This window comes from Sapajus apella, unplaced genomic scaffold (genome assembly GCF_009761245.1).
Source record: "Sapajus apella isolate SASKATOON/1434 unplaced genomic scaffold, GSC_monkey_1.0 scaffold64, whole genome shotgun sequence".
NCBI classification, from domain to species: Eukaryota; Metazoa; Chordata; class Mammalia; order Primates; family Cebidae; genus Sapajus; species Sapajus apella.
Window position 1 is genome coordinate 7,013,498 of NW_022437004.1, and position 20,588 is coordinate 7,034,085.

The 20,588-nt window shown below is 39.5% G+C and overlaps 1 long non-coding RNA gene across 4 annotated transcripts in view; it reads right to left on the bottom strand.

Annotated features, from left to right (window-relative positions):
• Positions 1 to 14,132: 14,132 nt before the first annotated feature.
• LOC116530049 overlaps positions 14,133 to 20,588 on the bottom strand; it is a 41,431-nt gene continuing 34,975 nt past the window's right edge. For all 4 annotated transcript variants that reach the window (XR_004259802.1, XR_004259804.1, XR_004259803.1 and 1 more), the window contains one exon: positions 14,133 to 14,176. This is a non-coding gene — a long non-coding RNA (uncharacterized LOC116530049). The remainder of the gene's footprint in view (positions 14,177 to 20,588) is intronic.

Here is a 20,588-nt window from a genome sequence, read left to right on the forward strand (position 1 = left end):
TGTAAATTGGTAGGTAGATCTGGATGTAGTTTGATTTGTGTCCAATTCCTTGGCAATAGGTGGTATACTCTGTCAGAAAATACATAAAGTCTGGTGTCTTCCTATTTGTGATCTAAGCTGCCCCTGATGATTATTACTGGTTGAACTGTGTTCCCCAAAAAGATGTGTTGAACTTTCAACTATCCACCAACCCTGTGCCTGTGATCATGGAAATAGGGTTCTCACAGATGGAATCAGGTTAAAATGAGGTCATACTGGATTAGGGTGGGTCCTGATTCAGTCCTTATAAGAGAACAATTTGAACACAGATAGACACAGGTAGAAGACAGCCATGTGACCATGGAGGCAGAGAAGGGAGTGATGCTTCTACAAGCAAAGGAATACTGAGGATGGTTCACTGGCAAACAAAAAAAGAAGTCTTTTCTAGCGGCTTCAGAGGAGCACAGCCCTGTCAGTATTTTGATTTCTCATTTCAGCCTCCAGAGCTGAGAGACAATAAATTTCTGTTGTTTTAAGCCAGTTTGTGGTACACTGTTATGTGGCCGCAGGAAACTAATACAATTATCGTTACCTAGAATAATTGTTTCTTTAATGGCTTGTAAATAATATTTTTTCTTCTGCTTTCTTCTTCTTCTTCCTCTTCCTCCTCTTCCACTGCTTCCTTTTTTTCTTTTTCTTTTTTTTTTTTTTTTTGAGATAGAGTTTCACTCTTGTTGCCCTGGCTGGAGTGCAATGGTGTGATCTCAGCTCATTGCAACCTCCACCTCCCAAGTTCAAGCGATTCTCCTGTCTCAGCCTCCCTAGTAGCTGGGATTACAAGCATATACCACCATGCCCGGCTAATTTTGTATTTTTAGTAGAGATAGGGTTTCTCCATGTTGGTCAGGCTGGTCTCAAACTCCTGACCTCAGCCTCCTAAAGTGATGGGACTACAGGCATGAGACATTGCTCCCAGGCTCCTCCTCTTCCTTCTCCTCTTCCTCCTCCACAGGCATGCACCACTGTGCCTGACTAATTTAAATTTTTTTTTTGTAGAGATGGGAGTCTCGCTATGAGAAGACATGTCCTGAGGGGTTTACCTTTTGGGTGGAGGCCAAGGGCAGCAGGAACCGGAGTCACCTAGAACTAGCTGGCGGCAAACTCCTGGGCTCAAATGATCCTCCTTCCTTGGCCTCTCAAAGTGCTGGGATTACAGGCGTGAGTTACCACACCCGGATCAATATTTCTTCTAAATTATTGGCTAGAATACTCCTATGGAAAGAAACATTCTCTCCTCTACTATTTGGTTACCCTGAGGTTCAATTTATACAACAAAGGTAGATTCCTTTTCTTTACTTTCCTGTTTTCAGAAGAGTTGGTTCCCTTCTACATCCAAAGATGAACAATCGTGGTTTTTTTGTTTGTTTGTTTTTAACATCATTATAAACTTGTGAATTTCCAACAGGATTCATGTGGATTTCAGTCCTTTTCAGTTACTCTTATTTATGTTCACATTGTCCCATTTGTGGCCAGTGAGAGCCTTGACGAGTTGACTTCTGAGTCCTGTTGACATGACCCCTGGGATCTCTGACACTTTCCTCACTATCTGGTATATCATGTTTCAGACTCATCATATGCAATTCCTGCTCTGGACCATCCATTTCTGCAAGAAACCCTGGTTCCATTTGGTGGGAAACAGAATTGAGAGACTACAAACCAGCACTAGGGTTATGTCCTGCCTTTGACTAGTCATTGTTTCTAGGCCTTAATAGTGGTCAGAGCTAGGATATAGATTTTTTTTAAGATATAAAAATATATCATCAGTTTGTACTAATATATTTCATTCAAACTTAAAATTATAGAATTTTTACTAATTTTTAAAATTTTATATTTGCATGTCTTTTATAGTGAAAAATCTTGGTTTCTTTCAACATTAGCCAATTACTTACTTATTAGGTCAATCCTATACTATATATAGTGAATAGTGACAGAATAATAATACCAATATTATTACCAACAACCTGATTACTAAAATCATGGAGTCCTTTTTTTTTTTTTTTGCCAACCAAACCAGCAGCAGCAGTGAAATGGTTATTTTTGCCTTAGGATAATCTGGTTCTAAGCTTGTCACAGCCCTGGTTTTACCCACGACTCACACTTCCTACTGGGTTCCCAGGTGCCTGGCAGTTCTGGCTCCTCCAACAAGACCCACTTCTCTAGAATCAGGGATTTTTCCCTGGTGCCCACTTTTCTCCAAATCTTCTTTCCTCAGCCAAATCCTACTCATCCTGCAGTTTAATACTCAGGTATCATTCCTCAAGGGAAGCCCTTCTGAAGGTAACACCTCCCCTGTTGTGGTTCTCATTAAACCATTATACAATCACGTTTAATTATCAGTTCCTTCACAACATATAGGCTCTTGGGGAAAGGAGGGTGTCTAACTGTCTTTGTTATTGAAAGCCTCAAATTTTGGTGTGGGGTCATGATAGGAGCTCAATTTTTTTATACTAATCTCAGGTTCTGCTATCTTGGCCAACATCAGAAAAAGCAGTTAAGGAGGAAGGCAAGATGGGAGGAGGAGCGGTGAAGGCAAACAGCTAAGTTTCTAACAGTCAGATTTTACTGTCTAAAACTTTAAGGGAGAAATGTGGATGCTGAGTTTTAGGCAATTCATTTTTGTATAGGAAGCATGGTGAAAAGAGGCCGCCCAATAGTTAACAAAATCTAACATTAGAGTAGCAACAACTTCTAATTGAAAGATGCCACTCCTAAAGTCCAATAACTTGGCCAGGGCTATAAACAAATACAGGATGAGTCGGTGGACATAAGTAAAATGAATAAAAATAAAGCAAGGCAAGAGGATAGTGAGTGATGAGTAGGGCTATGTGGGTACTGGGGTCAGAGAAGGCCCCTCTTTGAGGGAAACTTGGTTGAAGAAGAAAGTGAGCCATGCAGATACCTAGGGGAAGGGTGTTCCAGGGTAGCATTAGTCATGTTGACAGAATGTCATTAGAAACCTGAGCCTCTTCCTTCAGTGCTTTTAAGCAATTGCTTAGTGCGTAAATTGTTCAGGAAATGAGAACAAACTCACCAAGGCACGTACTCCTGGATAGCAGACAATCTGCTAAAGAATTTTGCAGCCAGGGAATGGCATGTGGCAGCTGCAATACCCACCTCCAGGCCAGTAGGGCCTCTCATGCACACCTCCTCTCTCCTTCCCCAATCCCAGGATGGGAACAACCTGACCCCAGTGCTTCATTTACAATTTGGGACCAGCTAATCCTAGGTGACTCCAGTTCCTGTTGCCCTTGGCCTCCACCCAAAAGGTAAACCCCTCAGGACTTGTCTTCTCATTTTCAACCCCACATTGCTTCCAACCTCCTTCCCACTGACCTCATCCCCCACAGCTCCTGGAATTCCCTCCTACCCTTCAGGGCCTGCTTAAGGTAGACAACACCAAAACCTCAGCCTTTTCTCCTCTGCTCCCCTAGAGGGCTCCTCTGCAGCCTTCCTTTGCCATCTTCTTCAGGGAAGGCTGCTTATTTTCCCACATCCTGTGGGGACTCAGAGGCTATCAGCATTGACCTAGCTCCCCTGATACTTTGCTCATCTCTCCTTTGTATAAATGTCCTTTGATTCTTATGCCATCTGCCTCTTCCTTCTGTTTTTCCTGCCAAATCCTGATTATCCAATAACAGTGACTGAGGAATTGACTCATAATGTTCCTTCCACTCCAACTCTTACCATCACTTGGGACATGTCCACACTGGGCTGACGATTCTCTTAAAACTGTTCTCTCACATTTCCTTGGCTTCTTCGAACACAATGACATTCATCTGCTCTCTACTCTGGCCACCCAAAGCAATCTGGTAGCCCAAAGAACAAGCACAGAGAATGGAAAACAAAATGGAGATAGTAAACAGGAAGTGAAGAGGAGAGGGAAAAAAAAAACCAGATGGAGGAGCCAGGATTTTCTTTGCAGAAAGGGCTAGAAGCTCAAAACTCCATTTTGGGTGTGGGTTTGACATGTATTGTGGATGGTTTCATTTGTTTTAAAATCTTTTTTGATCTGGACAGAAATCATTCTGGTTAATAACACCTTTTGTTAAAAGTGACCATAACATACATTACTAAATTTACAAAGAATAAAATACATCCAAACCTCACTGATACCATTTAACCATTATTTGCTAAATAATAACATTCCTTGCATTTACAAAACACTTTCACAGGTTTTATTTCATTTTAATCTCAAAACAGCCTTGTCCTGACTCCCGCTATGATTCTGCAATGATTTGGCTTATTGTTCAGAAATCTAGACCCCAGTGCCCTGGGTCAAGTGGGGCAGGCTTGACCAAAAGGTACTCTGGAACCCCAAGGGAGGGCCAGTGGGAAAAGAAGGGTAGCCAGCATGCATAGAACTACGGAGTGGAGGAGATTGTCCAGTTATTCAAGGTCCAGCTGACTAAAGCATCTGCCCCTAGTCCACTTGGCCTGTGGCAGGGGTCAGCAAACTTTCTCTGAGAGGCAGAAAATAAGACAATACAAAATAAATGAGCATGGCTGTGTTCCAGTAAAACTTTATGGACACTGAAATTTGAATTTCATGTCATTTTCACATATCATGAAATAATACACTTCTTCTGATTTTTTTTCAACCATTTACAAATGTAAAAACCACTTTTAGCTCATGGGCCACACAACCAACAAGCTGGATTTGACACACAGGCCATAATTTGTTGACCCTCAGTGTGTGCCAAACAGCCATCAAGGAACTGGGCAGCTGGTCCTCTGTTCATTAGTCCATGAATATTAAAATTATTATCAATTAATATTGATAATGCCCATCATTTCAAACACTTACTGTGTGTCAAATACTATGCAAACGCTTTACATATTTATCATCATTTAATCTTCATACAACTGAGCAAGTTATTACACTAGCCCCACTTTCCAGATAATGAAAACAGGGCTCTGGGAGGATAACCTGCCTGAGGTCGCACAATTAATAATGTTAAGAGGTCCTGGCCTATCTGCATAGAGGATCCATGCTGTCAGCCATTATAATGCCTCCCATGCTGGCTCTGCATCATATGTATACATTTTGGGTTCTCAAATTTCTCCTCTACCTGTCTACTTTCCTATCTCTTCCTGCTGTTTGGCTTTTTAGACTCTTACTTTCACCTTCTGCCTGTTCCCCATTTTAAGATTTATCTTTTCCCAAGCTTGACAGTTGTTCAGGTTAGGCACCTTAATCATATCTCTTCAACTTTATCTAGGTCCTTGGGTTTGGGTCATCATGACTTAAGCCAGGATAAGGTGCTTTTCTTGGGGCAAATGGAGCTGCTAAAACCAAAAGGTAGGTTTTACCCAAAGCCCTTACTGAGTGTCAACGCCAGAGAAACTCAGATCAATATGAAATCTAAAGAGTGGGAGGAGGATCCAGAAGAGAGAAAATATCAGAAGTTAGGATGTGGACAGAATCGGAATGGAGGGAAAAGGGAGCAAAATTAACTCTGAATGATTTCCCTGGATGGAGCAGACCTCACCAAGGCTGTCCTTTAATAATGATCAGTTCTGAGGGGCACTAGATAGGTAGGCCTGGCTAGAAGGTGTGCGGTCAGAGAAGATAGGCTCATCTTGGGGTGCCCCTCCCGTGAGCAGCAGTGTTCCTGGGCACCACTTGGCATCTTCAGCTTCACCCCACTCTTGACTTTAGCCCTAGAGGGTAATAACCCACATGAGTACAAATGAAACCATCCAAGTACTATAGAAAACTGGGGCTCAATCCTGGCAAGACTAATATCTAAGGGACATCTTCAGCAGTGCTGATGCTAAGTGGGGCACTGTGGTTCCAGAGAAGTCAGTTCGAGGCCAGTCCCCAGACAACAGAGTCCAGTCCTGGGTAGAGAGGGCTAGAGAGGTTGTAGAAAGACCCAATCCCAGCAGGGAAAATGGAGTACATTAGGAAATCCAGTCTAAGTGTTCACAGGGACTGAGAAAACACAGTGAGAATACGGAACGTCAGTCACCTCTGGGGTCAGCAAGAGGAACTCCAGGTCTTGCCAGCTGGAAAAGATAAAACCTCAAAATGCTGCCAGGCTTGGGAAGCAATGAGAACCTCAGGGCAGGGCATTCTTTCTTAAACGATAACCCTAAATCACAAACCTTAAAGGACAGTAGAAGATTGATGGATTTAACTACATGAAACTTAAGAACATCTCTTCATCAAAAGAACCAGGAAGAAGTGAGAAGATAAGCTACAAACTGGGAGGAGATATTTTCAACACGTACGACCACCAAAGAGTTAGTATCCAGAATATATAAATAATGCCTACGAATCAATCCTATAAAAATTGACTCTATAAAAATAGACAAAGCACATAAACATGAATTTCAGAGGAAAAAAACATGAATTGGCAAAATCTAAGAAGATTGACAATATGAGAAGATGTGGAGCATCCCTTTGGTAAGAGTATAGACTTGCTCAACCACTTGGGTAAACAATTTAGTATTACATAGTAAAGTTGAAACTGTGAATATCCTATCATCGACAGAGAATTCTACTCCTCCATATGTACCCTAAGCTAGGATTTTTCAACCTCAGCACTACTGACATGTTGGACCAGCTAATTCTTTGTTATAGGGGGCTGTCCTGTAGGATGTTTAGCAGCATCCATAGTCTCTACCTGGTAGATGTCAGTACCAATGCCTCCTACCCAAGTTATGAAAATAAAAAGTATGGAGGACATTTGCTAAATGCCTCTGACACTGCTAAAAATCACCCTGGTTGAGAATTCTTGCCCTAGGCTCATGTGCTGAGTTCTACGAAAATGTTCAGAGCAGCTGTACAAAATAGCAAAATGCATAAATATGTAGGAAAAAAGGACTGGAAACATATAGAAAAAGCACAAACATTCAACAAAATAACAGATAACTAAATTGTAGCAAATAATTGCAATGAAATATTACACAATTCTAAAAATAAATGAACTTTTCCCAACAATATAAGTGACTCATAAATGTTGAGGGAACAAAGTTGCAGAAAAACATATTTAGTATGGATGTTTCTATAAAGTGTAAAACATGCAAAATCAAATAGCTACAACATTTCTGCTCCCATCTCTCTTCCGGAACCTTACCAATCTCTCATCAAAGAGAGTGTGGTCAGTATCCTCTCCTCTTGAACCCAGGTGGGACTCTGGGACTGCTTCAATTAATAAGCACTATGTGATTTCTGAGGCTAGGTCACAAAAGGCAAGGTTTGCTCTCTTGCCTGCTTTTCTCTCTTGGGATGCTTACCCTTAGAACTCGTCTACCATGTTGTGAGGAAGTCCAGGCCACAGGGAGAGGCCCATGTGAAGACAAACCAAGGTCCCAGGGCCTCAACCCAGCATTAACAGCCAGCCAACAGTGAGTTATCTTAGAAGTGGATTCAACAGCCCTCAGTTGAGCTGCATGGGTGATGCTATATGAAGTGGTGATGAGTTTTCCCTATAGAACCCTGCTCAAATAATGGATTTGTAAAGAAAAAAAAGACTGACACCACTAAATTTTGGGGCATTTTGTTAAGCCATAGATATCCAGAATAGATGGTAAAATCTCTAATAAACAGTAGAGAATAAACATAAAATTTAGGATTATGGTTATTGATGAGGGGAGGTCAGAGAATGTGATGGAGCAGGATCAAGTGGGGAACTGCCTGCCACTGAATGTCCTAACTTGGTGGCAGAGCCTACTCAGAAGGTTAAGAGGAGTAAAACCACAGACTTTTCCTACTCCTAAGCACCAGCCATGCTGAGGGTGAGCAGTTCTCCCAGCATCAAAGAGCTAAAGAAAAACCCGAGAACCAAAGGGGAAAAAAAGTGTCCTGATTAGACAGAGTTGCCTAGTCAGGCCCAGACTGTCCTTTCTGTGCAGGCTGGAGCTTCTCTAGTGGGCTTGATGAAGACCACGCAGCCAATGCTCTCCTTAGGCAATACTGTTGCTTGTTTAATCAATACTAAAGAGTTATCTGTTGACATTTTGGAAACAAAACCAAGAGCCCTTGAAAGGACAAAGCGAGCATTGTGCCATTAGGAATATTGAGAACTGGTTCTGAACAGTGGATGAACACAGGGCACTTATCTTCCAGAGAGGAGGTCTTTGTGTACAGACTTGGCTCTAGGCAAGATGGTGGTGTTAGAAAACTTTGACATTGGTGCTCCCTGTATGAGCTGCCCTTACTCCTGTTGAGAATTCCAAGGCATACGGCTCCAGTGTTGATCAGGCAGTGAAGAGGGCAAATTCAAGGGATTAAGGAGAGTTCTGCTCCATCTTGGGGATTTCCAAAAGGGCCGGTCTGGAAGGGAAGGGCTAGAACTGAGCAGCTGTGCCATTCTAGGATTCAGGGCATATCTTCATTTCAGTCAGTGGACAGCTGAAGGTGCCCTTCAAACAAGAAATAGCAACCTTACAGTCTCCCCAAAAGAGAGAGAGGATTAAAACAGAAACCCCAAAATGTAGCTTTCTATAGCAAGTACTTCAGAAACTCCAAATTAAGGGTATGGCTATTACAATTTTCCATGGTAGAATCTGGGCCTATTTTTTCTAAGGCGGAAAACTTTAAAGTCAAACGCTTGTGGGACATAAAATGTAATGAGTTAAGTGGTAACAGGGAGTGGTGGGAACCGTGGCAAACAGAGAAGATAGGCTTTTACTAAGGGAGCCACCACTACTCAGCTCCAGCTCACTGCTGATAGGAGGAAAGCTTGACCTAGATTTATCCAATCTTATGATTGTGAAGAGAAGCCAGGAATTCAAATACTTATGTAAGAATTCACAATTTTTAAAATAATGTGCTAGCTATACCAAACATGTCTATGAACCACAGTTGGATGTATACAAAAATATCTAGCTACGTCACAGGATTGTGAAGAGGATAAAATGAGATGGAATACAACTAACAATAATTAGTGAATATGCATCACTAACGCTTTTAAGAAAAACCCATAGACATAATACAAAATAAGTCAGGGTCTGGTGACAGACCGTACTTTCCAAAGATGGCTGCAATAACACCTCCCATCCCCATGTTATTTTTATAAGGTAACCATGACATTCTTTCCATCAAATGGTAGGGATTACTTTTCCTCCCCTGAATCTGAGTGGGACTTTATGAATTCCTGAAGCAATAGTATGGTGGAAATTATACAACGTGACTTCCAAAGCTAGTAAGTCACAAAAATGCCATGCATGTCTGCCTTGCTCCCTGGGGATGCTCACACCTGTGGCCCAGCCTCCATACTATGAGGGAGCCCAAGGCCCCTGTGAAGTGGAGGGGCCCATGTCGAGAGGAACGAAAGCGCCCAGCTCACACACTCAGCTGGGCTCTTAGCCAACAGCTAGCTCTAACTGGCCAGCTATGTGAGTCAACTATCTTCAAAGTGGGTCCTCCTGCTGCCATTTAAGTAGCCCCAGCTGAGACCATGGAGAGCAGAGACAAAGCCATTCCTGCTCAGTCTTGCCTACATTACAGATTCATCATCAAAATAAATGAATGTCATTGTTTTAAGTCACTAAGCCTTGGAGTAACTTTTTACACAGAAATAGATAAGGGGAACAAGGATCAAATGTTGAATTTGTAGCCAGAGACACTCCTCAAGGGCAAAGAAAGGCCCAAGATCAATTCAGAACATCCAAAAGCACAGAAACCAAAAATTTTAAGGTAAAAGGAAAAGGTGTTTTCCTTCCAGGTTTCCAAGGCTGAGAAAGAACTCACTGAAACAAATAACAGGTGGAAATGGACAATCTGAAGCTTAAATCGAACCCAGCATCAGGCTGAGGAAAGAGTGGTAACCTTTCCATAACTGAGTGTAGCATTGCTCCAAATCCTTTTTACGTGTGAAGACTGAGCATTTTAGTTGATCATCTGAACCAGTGTTCCTTCAACTGTGACTCTCACTCTCCCCTGCGGCCAACTGCCCTAGAATGGGGCCTGAGAGCTGCATTTTTCAGTCACTTTCCGGATGATTCTTTTGCACCTAAGAATCACTGATTGTTTCTAAGTTTAGAGATCTATACTTCACACATCTTCCATGTATCCCTTCAAGACATTTTTTCCTGCAGTTTATTTCTTAAAGAAATACTCATAGTTTAACATTTAAGCCATCCATGTCTTGTCTGGGGAGGAAGCACAGTTTCATTTCTCAGGTGACAGAGGCCCTGTGTCCTCAGTGACTGGATATAGTGGGCTTGGTGTTAAGCTTGAAGGAATGGAGGAAAGGGGGCATCTGAGACAGATGGTAGGTGAAAACTTAAGAGGAATAATCATTTAGTTCTGCTCTGATCTTTGTTATTTCTTTTATTCCGCTGGGTTTGGGTTTGGTTTGTTCCTGTTTCTCTAGTCCTTAAGGTGTGACATTAGGTTGTTTGTCTGTGCTCTTTCAGACTTTTTGATGTAGGCAATTAATGCTATGAACTTTCCTCTTAGCACTGCTTTTGCTGTATCCCAAAGGTTTTGATAAGTTGTGTCCTAGTATCATTCAGCTCAAAGAATTTTTTAATTTCCATCTTGATTTCATTGTGAACCCAAAGATCATTCAAGGGCAGATTATTTAATTTCCATGTATTTGTATTGTTTTGAGAGTTCCTTTTCAAGTTTATTTCCAGTTTTATTCCACTGTGGTCTGAGAAGATACTTGATATGATTTCAATTTTCTTAAATTTATTGAGACTTGTTTTGTGGCCTATCATATGGTCTATCTTGGAGAATGTTCCAAGTGCTGATGAGAAGAATGTATATTCTGCCGTTGTTGGGTAGAATATTCTGTAAATATCTGTTAAGTCCATTTGTTGTAGGATATAGTTTAAGTCCATCATTCCTTTGTTGGCTTTCTGTCTTGATGATCTGTCTAGTGTTGTCAGTGGAGTACTGAAGTCCCCCACTATTATTGTGTTGCCGTCTATCTCATTTTCTTAGGTCTAATAGTAGTTGTTTTATAAATTTAGGAGCTCCAGTGTTAGGTGCATATGTATTTAGGATTGTAATGTCTTCCTGTTGGACTAATTTTTTAATCATTATATAATGTCCTTCTTTGTCTTTTTTTACTGTTGTTGCTTTAAAGTCTGTTTTGTCTGATGTAAGAGTAGCTACTCCCACTTGCTCTTGGTTTCCATTTGCATGGAATGTCTTTTTCCACCTCTTTACCTAAGGTTTATGTGAGTCCCTATGTGTTAGGTGAGTCTCTTGAAGTCAGTATATACCTGGCTGGTGGATTTTTATCCATTCTGCCATTCTGTATCTTTTAAGTGGAACTTTTAGAACTTTTATATTCAACATCTGTATTGAGATGTGAGGTACTATTCTATTCATCATGTTAGTTAGTACCTAAATACCCTGTTATTTTTCATTGTGTTACTGTTTTGTAGGCCCTGTGAGATTTATGCTTTAAGGAGATTCTATTTTGGTATATTTTGAGATTTTGTTCCAAGACTTAGAATTCCTTTTAGCATTTCTTATAGGACTGGTTTGATAGTGGCAAATTCTCTCAGCACTTGGGTCTGAAAAAGACTTTATCTCTCCTTCATTTATGAAGCTTAGTTTTGCTAGATACAAAATTCTTGGCTGACAATTATTTTGTTTAAGGAGGCTAAAGATAGCACGCCAATCCTTTCTGGTTTGTAAGGTTTCTGCTGAGAAATCTGCTGTTAATCTGATATGACTGTGGGAACCAGAGCCTCTTCCGGCTGGCAAAGATAGACCATTGCCACTCACTACTCAAATCTTCCTATAACCTCATTTTTTGGCCACTCTTTGGTCAGCCTTAATCCACACCAAGTCACTGTTCAGTCCCAATTACCACCCAGAGTTCCACTGAGACCTGCTTTCCGTTCCAGTAGTAGAAAGAATTTAGGCTACAAGAACTTAAGCTAAAAGTTAGAGAATGTGTGATTTTAGTAAAAAATAATACCAGCAAATGTTGTTAAAATATTCCCTCCCTCCCTCCCTTCCTTTATTTTTCCTCCTTTATCTCCTCTCTTTTTTGAGAAAGGATCTCACTGTCACTCAGGCTAGAGTGCAGTGGCATGATCCTAGCTCACTATAACCTCTAACTCCTGGGCTCAAGCAATATTCCTGTCTCAGCCTCTCAAGTAGCTGGGACTACTAAAAATTAGCACCCATCTAATTTTTAAAAATGTGTATAATTTTTGGCCAGGCTGGTCTCTAACTCATGGCCTCAAGCAATCCTCCCTCCTTGGCCTCCCAAAATGTTGGGATTACAGGTACAAGCCACAACACCAACCTATTAAAATATTGTCTTTTGGTGCAAGAGGAAATGCTTATCAGCAAAGAAAAACACTGAATTTAACATGTAGAGACCTACGAAATGAAGGGTTTTTTTTGCTAGGCCCTTCCTATGGGGGAAAGCAATGGCCTTTTGTAGGAGCCAAAAACCTTAAAAATGTTACAATCAAGTTGCAAGAGTATGTATATAGTAACATTTCACATCCACAAAAATTGTATGCATAGATATGTATTAGTATATTTATTAGATAATCTGGAAGAACAAACACAAAACTAATCATTGAGTTTGTATCTTGGGGTGAGGTGGGAGTGGAGAGCAGTGTGAGATTATGGTGAAATTTCATTTTCTAAAATAAATTTATTTGAAGTTTCTCTTATTTTTTTGGTGACAATATTAAGAAAATTTGTAATAAGAAATGTAATAAGAAAACACTGTAAAGATCATTTTAAAATACAAACATATTATTCTCCATAATATTTCTATCTTTATGGAGATATAATTTATATACAAAAATGTACCTATTTACTTTGATGAGTTTGACAAATATACCATTATAAACACCATTTCAATCAGGATACAGAACATTTACGTCACCTCCAAAAGATTTCTTGGCCCTCATCCCTGCCCCAGATAACCATTAAACTGCTTTTTGTCACTATAGATTATTTTTGCCTACTTTAGATTTCATATAAATTAGAACTATACATTATGGTCATTTTAGTGTCCAGCTTCTTTCAACACATTTCTGAGATTCATTCATGTTGTTATGGTATCAATAATTTGTTCTCTTTTACTTACGAACAGCATTCTATTGTCTAAATATAGAGTAGTCCTCTCTTACCTATGGGGGAAAGCATTCCAAGCTCCCCGGTGGATTCCTGAAACTGAGGACAGTATTGAGACCTATATATAGTATGTTTTTCACCATAGATACTATATATCTATATATACCACAGGTGCTGACTCAAAAGGTTAAAATAGCAGCCACCATAGACTTTAAAAAGCAAAGTTAATTTTATTCTAAGCCAAGTTCAAGGACGATAGCCCACAAATACAGACAGTACAAACTGAGAATGCATCCTAAAGTGTGTTACATGAGGCACAGTACTTACACATTTTGTGTCATAGAAAATGAGAGATGGGGCAGTAAAGCCATCGTTTGCAAATGTATCTTACATATATTTACATATTGTATATTAAGTTTCATGTATATATACATATATTACAAATTGTATCTCTGAAAGAAGATATTCTGACTATTCTGATTGGTGCTTAGTGACATTATACATAAGACAAAGCAAACATGTAACTGATGGATATAGAGTAAAAGTTTAAGGAGTACATGGGTGTCTTAGGATTTGGAGAGGGATGATTGATCCTATACTGCCTTCATGTTTCATCTGATAGGCAAGGTTGCAATCAGTACATGTCGGTGAAATATTCAACAAACTGCAGCCTCACAGGAGAGAGCTCAGCTTTAGCTCATAGGCCTAGTTTCTGTTACCTGTATGTCAAACCTACATTGGGCCTCTTACAGATTTTTTTCCTTTCAAATTTTACTTTTGCTGACAATTCCTCACTTTTGGTCAGAATCCTCCAAAGGAGGGCTTTGAAGACCAAATAATAAGAAATTTGACCAGGCGCATGGCTCATGCCTCTAATCACAGTACTTTGGGAGACCAAGGCAGAAGGATCACGAGGTCAGAAGTACAAGATCAGCCTGACCAACATGATGAAACCCCGTCTCTACCCAAAATATAAAAATTAGCCAGGTGTAGTGGCACGTGCCTATAATCCTAGCTACTCAGGAGGCTGAGGCAGGAAAATCACTTGAGCTCAGGAGGCGGAGGTTACAGTGAGCAGAGATCACATCATTGTACTCCAGCCTGGGCAACAGAGTGAGACTCCATCTTTAAAAAAAAAAAAAAGAGAGAAATGTGAAGAGCCTAGGTCTTGTTTGTTTAGAATGAGAGAACATATAGGATCAAATCAGAATTCTGTAACGTCCTCATGGATTGTTCATCCCTACATAAAGTGCTATCATCTGGTTTTCCAGTGAAGATGCAAAGGCTCCTATTTTTCCTTCTGGAATGCCAAAGTCCCTTGTTTTATGCTAATGTATTCTCATTAGCATAGGGAGAAATGAGATCAGGATTGTAATAAGGATTACTTCCTTAGGAGAGATTCTTTAGAGGCAACGATGAATTGCATGATCAGTCATTCTGGTAGGGGACTTGAGGAGTCAGGTGGAGGAATATCCAGCTTGGTATCTTTTCTAAACCTTGGGACTTTAGAGCTAAACAAAAGTTAATGGGAAGCCCTTCCCCACTTGGTCAGAGTAGAGGAGAAAGTGTGTTGGACAAAATGGGCCATAGAAGACTGCCTTTACTTACATTCTATGGCTGTTAGTTCAAATTGATGAAGTAACATGATTTTAGCTGGAATTCTCCTCTTTCTATGACATTTGCAGTTTCTGTAGCATTTATAACATTTGTAACAGAAATATTAGAAAAATAATACAGTGAACTGAGAGGTTCATTTAGCTAAAGACAATGAAGAAAAGAAATAACATATAGAAAAGAACTCTGAACATACATTTTGATAGTTTGTGCTTAATCAAATAATCATCCTTCTCCCTTTGCTTTTAAAAGCAATTTTTGGTATATCTGAGTGTATTTATCCAGAACTGTAATTAACTCATGATTATAATATCTAATTACTTAACTCACCATTCATTTTCTGCTGGGAGTACAACTTGAATAGGGTTGAGTTCCAATTCCCAAAATATTTGATTATTAGTGTCCTCATTATTATATCTACAGCTAGCTTTCCTATGAATCCAGTAGTGCACTAAATGGCAGTATAATTTAAATCAAATACTGTCTGCTTTCAAGTAAGATCTAAAGCACTTACAGTCTTATTTGTCTTCACTTCCAAACAAAAATGTCCCTTTCCTATATATTATTTTGAATAGGGGTAGAAATTAGGAACCATGTTTCCATGATTTCAGGTTTCCAGATGTTTTGGGGACAATACCATTCTTCCTGAATTTACTTACAACCTAAAACTGAAATTGGATTCCAAACGTTATTATTTAGTATGGTCCCATCAACTGCCCATTGGGAAAACAAGGGTATTATTTAAAATGATCCCTATTTCTACTAGCTGTACTGCATTATATTTCTGGTTACTATATATGTGGGTTGCTGAAGCTGTAAGAGTACAGGCTATGTACCCTGTTAGTAATTTTCCAGGAAGAAGAGGGCCCATATGTTTTCCATAAATGTATACCTTGTGCTTCTGCATCCAAAATTATTGGCCATGTTTTAGAGGTCATTTCTGCTTCCATCTGGATTGCATGGTCAATAACCCTGTTGAGTATGAACCCATGCTTTTCTAATTGTTGGGCTTTCACACAGTCCCTCATTAGCTGGGCAGTTTGATTTATCCATTTAGCAATAGCATCATTATCTTTCCATGCAGCTTCTCAACCCTCACTTTCCCTCTGAAAGAAGTTTTCTTTTTATTCTACTTAGTTTGTTAAGTACCAATTTTTCTTGTAAATGTCATTTTTCATTAAATACATTCTCAACTTGTCTTAATGTCCCAAGCCCTGCCTCTATTGCATTTAAGGTTCTTTTTACAATTTAGTTTTTTAGAAAGAAGTTTAGTTAAGCCTTGTCAATAATGGAGTATATCTCCTTTCAATAAAGTTGGTTCATATAAACTTCCATTCACTTTCATAGGTCAACCTGTAATTATCTCATGGGATAACTGATGTACTATTTCAGAAGGAGCTGCTCTTAGGTTAAGCAAAGCCAACGGAAGAGGCTTGGGGCAAGTAATAAGAAAAGCTTTCAATAATTTTCCAGCTGGGTTTCATTTTTGATATGTTCATTCCACCAATCAGAAGACTGGGGATGGTAAATACAATAAAAATACTAGAAAATAGGCCACATTATACATTGAGTGAATTATATATTCACCGAAATGAGCTCTCCATCACTATGTAATTTGGAAAGAATTCCTCAAAAGGAAATTATCCATTCTATCAAGCATTTTCCTACTGCTTAACTGTGGCTTTTTCTCAAGGAAATTCTTCAACCCAATGAGAGAACATGTAAATTATAACCAATACATATTTGTAACCCTGAGCTGGAGGTGAGTAGATAAAATCCATTCGTCAAATATTGAAAGGTCCGGTGGGCAAAGGGAAATGCTCTTCAGATTCAGAAGAGGCTTTCCTGGATTATATATAGGACAAATTGGACATTTAGCATAAACCTTATGAACTACCGTAGGTGAGGGTTTCCAGTAATAGTGTTTACCCCATGCAATTGTCTCAGGTCCCCAGTGAATGAACTCATGGACATGTTGTAATGCAGGAAATTGATATCCCAAAGGCAAAATAGGGATTTGCTTTTCTGTCACTGGGTCTATATTATGTTTTCCAAGTCGGGGGAAAAGCATTCTCCCTTAGTCATATTCGCATATGACTTCTTTGGATCCTTTTCTTGAGCTCCTTCACTTTAAACATGGCCATCTCTACAGTTTCATTTGATATTAGCATTAAGCAGTCTTTTTTTGCTCAGCATCAGCAAAATGATTTCCTTTACTCCAGGGAGTCGTGTTTGGAATGTCCAGGACTCTTAACAATAGCCATTTTTTTTTTTTTTTTTTTTTGTAATTGGATGGCTTCCAGAAGATCAGAAACTTGAGAGCCATGTTTAATAGGATGTCCAGAGGAGGTTAAATGCCTCGCTGTTTCTGTAACATTCCAAAGACATGAGCTGCACCAAAAGTGTAATGGCTGTGAGTATAAATATTAGTTACTTGATTTTTGGCCAGTTAGACAAGCTGTGGTAAGTACTATTAATCCATCCAACTGTGCTGATTTTACTTTAGGCAAGAAATTTCTCTCTACGATGTCTACATGAGACACAATGACATAGCCTATTTGGTGTTTTTCAAATTTATCCTTTAGATATGATCCATCTGTGAACCAAGTAACATCAGCATTTTGCAGTGGTGTCTCCTGTAAATTCTGACTGTGCATCAAAAGCTGTTCTTTTAGCAACAGAACAATACAGTATACAGAGTGTATGCTGTTCTATAAAGTCATGAGGTATCTCCTCAGTTGCTTCAAGAAGTAACTTGTGAGATTAAGAGTATTACAGCAAGAGAGGGTAATGTGTGGAGCAGAGGGTGAAAATACATTGTAATAAAGCCAATCAGTTGACAGAAAAATGTTGTGTATGATGTGAATTCAAAAAAGCTTCTGCAGAATGAAGTACATATATAGTCAAGGGAGCCTCCATTACAGTCTCTTGAGTAGCCTTGAGAAACATGATAATGCCTGAAATGGCCCTCCAACAAGGGAAGCCCCTGAGCTATAGAGTCTATTGCTGACTGTAATAGCCAAGAAGTCTACATTTTGCTCTGTGTTTTGGGGTTGGAAACCCAGGATGATGCCATGGCTTCCCTAAACAAAAAGGAAAAATGGTAGCTGATAATTTGGATGGCTCAAAGCAGGGGACTTTGTAAGATTTTCCTTTATTTATTGAATAGTTATTTGTTTTTATGATATCCAATGTATGGGGTCAGGTTGATCTTTCAACAATGCATATGAAGGCTGTTCCATGAGAGAAAAATTGGGTATCCAACTCTAACAGTAGCCAGCTAAGCCTAAAACACTCCTAAGCTGTCTTTCAGTCTTTGGAGTTAGGTATGCAGGAATTCCAGTTACTTGATCTGGATTTATATTTATTTCCCCCTTAGAAATTAAATGTCCAAAATGTTTTATTTCTGTTAAGCAAAACTGGAGCTTTTCTTTAGATAACTTATGCCTTGATTTATCTAATTGTTCCAGCAACTACAGGGTGTCATTTTTATAATCATGTAGAATGGAAAAGCGTAATAGGAGATCATCCACATACTGAAGTAGAGTGGAATTTTCCTCAAAATTTAGCTAAGCCATCTCAGCCCTTAATATTTTGAAAAATAAGTTGGGCTTTCAGCACAACCTTGAGGCATAACAGTCCAGGTATATTGACAGCTGTCTCAGGTAAAGGCAAACACATATTGACTGTTAGGATTTACTGGTATGCTAAAAAACAAAAAATACTGCATAAGTCGGTTAGTGAAATTCACTGCTTACTGGCATATTAAATAAAGGAATGTGTGGGGATTTGGGACTACTGAAAGATGGGGAATCACAGTCTTGTTAACGGTTCTCCAATCTTGTACAAATCTCCATCCTTTCCCATTAGGTTTTCATACTGGGAGGATGGGAGTATTACAAGAACTGGTGGAAGAGATTATCCATCCTTTATCAATAAAATATTTGATTATTTATTTTATTCCTATTATAGCTTCCTGTTTTGATGACTATTGTTTAATATTGGGAAGTGGTTTCTTTGGATCCATTCATATCCATATAGGGGTGCTGTTAAAATTTTTATGACATTGGTGGATGATTCAGACAGTAAATAATTAGAGATTTGGCTTAATGAAGCATGAAGTTGGCCAGGTGCAGTGGCTCACACCTATAATCCTAGCACTTTGGGAGGCCAAGAGGGTGTGGATCCCTTGAGGTCAGGAGTTTGAAACCAGCCTGGCCAACATGGTGAAATCCCATCTCTACTAAAAATACAAAAAAATTAGCTGGGCTTGATGTTCTGTGCCTGTAATCCCAGGTACTTGGGAGGCTGAGGGAGGAGAATTGCTTAAACTCAGGAGGAGAGGTTGCAGTGAGCTGAGATCAGGCCACTGCACTCCAGCCTGGGCGACAGAGTGAGACTCTTGTCTCTAAATAAATAAATAAATAAATAAAGGCTCAAGTTCTTTTTTTTTTTTTTTGTCTTAATACTTCATGATTGAATTTGGATGATTATCTGTTCTGAATTTTCTGATTTATCATTTTGAGTCAATCCTCTTTGTTATTTTTTTAAAACATTTTTCTTCTTTTTGAAAAAGGAAACATGAGCATTATAAAGTTCCAAAAAAATCTCCTTCTATAAGATGTATTAGTGTGGAAGGCTCCAAAAGAAAAGAAGGATGTCCATCTAAATTTCCCTGTTGGAAAGGCAAAGGTTCTGATTTGTATATAGTCACCGGTTGAGGAGATATCCCTACCATTTTAACTGTTTGATTACTCTGAGGAAGAACATTCTTTAAAAACGTAGGGTTGAGAACAGGAGGATAGCTCCCATGTCAACTAATACTTTAGTTTGTTCTCCATTTATATATACATAGCTCCTAGCTCCACTTCCCACAGAGTATTGCAAAAGAAGGGGGAAAGCCCTCTTGATTCCCTTGGAGTCCCTATCCCTCTTTGCCTTTTCTTTCTTTTGTTTCTGTACCATTTCAGTATTCTGCAATTTTTCTTTAGATGTCCTGGTTTCTTGCAATAACAACAAACATAGATATTTCTGAGTCTTCTTTTGAAAGCAAGGCCTCTGTTTAGATCAGGTGAACTGAGCAGCAAGTTGTTGAATCTGTAAATTCATGATTTTAGTGGCTTCGTTGTTTTTCTTCTGTATAACTGGCCAATTTATCATCAAGTTTCACTAGTTCTGAAGTATGCACAGAATCCCAATTTATTATTTATTTTTTTTTGAGACAAAGTCTTGCTCTGTCACCAGGCGCCAGGCTGGAGTGCAGTGGTGGGATCTCAGCTCACTGCAACCTCCGCCTCCCGGGTTCAAACAATTCTCCTGCCTCAGCCTCCCAAGTAGCTGGGACTACAGGTGCACACCACCAAGCCCAGCTAATTTTTGTATTTTTAGTAGAGACGGGGTTTCACCATGTTGGCCAGGTGGTCTTGATCTCTTGACCTCCTGATCCGCCCGCTTCGGCCTGGAATCCCAATTTATTTGATGTATTTTGACCACCATGGCCAATGGCTCATCCAATCCCTTAATGAAGGTAAATTTAAAATAGAATCATTGGATGATTCCTTAGACTTTTTCATTCATTCCCAAATATTGTCTAATAACCTTTTCGAATCTTTCAAAGTAGTCCAGCTTGATCTTGTTTGGTTTTTGCTTACATTGCCAGACTTTAGACCAGTCAGTGGTCTTAGGAACTATCAGGGGAATTGCTTAGGCTAAATGGTTTGTGAGTTCTCAAGCTTTTGCTTGGTCTGCAGCTGTTCGTTTAAGAAGATAGTTTTTCAGGCCGGGTGTGGTGGCTCATGCCTTTAATCCCAGCAACTTGGGAGACCAATGCAGGAGAATCACTTGAGGCCAAGAGTTAGAGACAAGCCTAGGCAACATAGTAGGACCACATCTCTACAAAAAAATTTTAAAATTTTAAAAAGCT